This window comes from Pollachius pollachius (assembly GCF_949987615.1).
Source record: "Pollachius pollachius genome assembly, chromosome: 2".
Lineage (NCBI taxonomy): Eukaryota > Metazoa > Chordata > Actinopteri > Gadiformes > Gadidae > Pollachius > Pollachius pollachius.
Window position 1 is genome coordinate 16824431 of NC_136935.1, and position 2500 is coordinate 16826930.

The 2500-nt window shown below is 44.2% G+C and overlaps 1 protein-coding gene across 1 annotated transcript in view; it reads left to right on the top strand.

The window, feature by feature from the left end:
* rgs7a (regulator of G protein signaling 7a) overlaps window positions 1-2500 on the top strand; it is a gene marked incomplete at its 5' end in the record, with an annotated part of 47636 nt that overhangs the window by 31427 nt on the left and 13709 nt on the right. The gene's annotated exons all lie outside the window — the stretch shown is intronic.

Genomic DNA, 2500 nt, shown 5'->3' on the forward strand with positions numbered 1-2500 from the left:
GCGGAGGAGGAGGCAGAGGAGGTGGAGTCGGGGGAGGAGGAGGTGGTGGTGGGGAAAGAGGTAGAGCAGGTGCAGCCGGGGGAGGAGGGAGAGGAGGTGGAAGTGGAGGAGGTGGAAGAGGAGGTGGGGGTTGAGCAGCAGGTAAAGAAAAGGAGGAGTAGGAGGAGGAGAAGAGGAGGATTGGGAGGAGGAGGAGGAGGAGCAGGAGGGGGCCAGACCACCTCTAGTTTCACCTGCTGCCTCTCTCACGCTCTACAAGAGCCCTGCTCCGCGGCAGCAGGCTGCCAGAAGACCACCGCTGTGTGTCTGATTAAATATTTAGTCTGACATGTGGGGCGTAGGAGAAGATTGCTTTTAATTGCACCTCGATATAATGATGTCAATTGACATTGTTGTTGCGTTAAAGACTTTTAAAGGTCTTTTATTTAGTGTACGTGTTTGAAGGGCTGGGCGTTCAATCGAATTTTGATCACGATTTCGATTTTAGAGTCAAATGATCACAAAATTAACATAATTGAGATTTTCGATCTGTATATTATTTTAGATTGGAGCATTTTCTTTTTGACCATTTTGTGAATTTTTTTAAGGTGAAATTTTAAAGTTCTCAGTTACAAGTTATTTTTTGAGAGAGACATGCTGAATAAATACAGCATGTTTTCAAACTCAAAAATAATTGTTTGAATAATCGTGATTTCAATATTGACCAAAATAATCGTGATCATGATTTTTCCCATAATCGAGCAGCCCTGCGTGTTTGTGTGTGTATGTTTGTGGGTGGGTGAATGTGTTTCAGCCTGTGCATGGCTATACATTTTCTAGCATGTGCTGATTACTGCAGGGGCAAAAACAAAGACATTAGCAACATATTGTTCACTCAGCTTATACCGCAGCCGCACAAAAGCCCTTTGTTTCTCGTGTGTGAGTGTATTTGTGGGTCTCTGTGTGTGTCTGTGTGTGTGTGGGTCTGAGTGTGTGTTAGTGTGCCTGTGTGTGTATGCGTGGTTCTGTGTGTGTGTGTGTGTGTGTGTGTGTGTGTGTCTGTGTGTGTGTGTTTGAATTTGTGTGTTCAAACACACAATTGTGGGGCGAGTAACCAATGCATTTGATGGTTAAATACCATTGCTCATTGCTCAGTGGAAATACCCTCACAGGAGAGAAAGCGTCTACGTTGAGTCAGAATGATTCACTGGCCGTTAAGTACAGACAGTACAGTACATAACATCGTGTTTATGTCTTTTTCTGAGTGCTAGATATAATATTGTATATGGCATCAGCCATCCAGATGGAGCTATTATCTCCTCCCGTGGGGAACATCTCTCGCTCTCCTCTTCATATGCATATGAATATTCACACATGATACAAACTTAAATATAATTGTGTTTATATAGCATAAATGCAGAGATGCGGTGGTTTATTAAAAGTTTGTCATGGCTTTTTAAAACGGGAAGAATATTTGTAGTGTTCTTTTGAAAATGACCTCCGCTAAACACCGGCACCAGTCTGCCAATAACATACTTTCCAATGATAGTTTTGGTCCATCTGCGAGAGGAATATAAACAAAGTACAATTGTTGTATTTTGTTTATGCGTGGAGAAATAAGTGGAAAGAGCCTACATCAGACGGTTTGACCTTAGTCAAAGGAGCTACACGTTCAAAATGCTAAAAGCACGCTCACTGCGTGAGGTGCAGCAGAATGCAGATAGGTCGCCTGGGAAGGTTGAGCAGAACCCCACCCGTAGATGTGTGTGAGGATACGTGATAAATAAACAGGATCACCTGTCACGATTATCTCTCGGTGACACATCACCGTCCACTCCCAGTTTGAGCAGTATGAATCAGTTGAAATGGCGGCTTGTGTTAAGCCCCCACAGGGTCAAATATGAACCGCTCCCTATCATTGAAAAACCAACCACTGGCTCGAAAATAAATTGATACAGAAGGGCTTGACACACAATGGCCTTTGATCTGATTAAGCTAAAATGACACTTAGTAAGTATCCTCTCATTTAGCCACACTTGTCGGCTTTAAATACATTGAGATCGCTTTCGCAAACTCAGCGCTTGCCATGATGGGGAGGGGGGGTGCCGTAGTAGATTAGGAGAAACTGTAAAAGTAGTCTGTGTGGGATGGGACCCATCCTGCTGATTCTTTACTGGGACAGACAGTGGTTCATGAGCAGGTCCTCTCACAACCCAATGGCTGGAGCAGGCTTAAACAAGAGCTGTACGAGCACATTTAATCACCCCCACTGTGACCACGTTCGACCTGTGTAGCTTCATTGTAGCGATAACATCGAGTAGATTCCCTGTGTGCCATCCAGGTAAGAATCGATGCACTTAAACGACACAAAGGGTTCGACGAACGGCTTGCGTTGTTTACAAGTGAATCTGGGACGCTTTTTGTAGCTTGAAAGGAAATGTATTGTGGAGGAACGACTCTCTTTATCCACAGATTGCACAACACAACCAGCGCTTTACAGTGGGGTCTCAAATGGACCGTT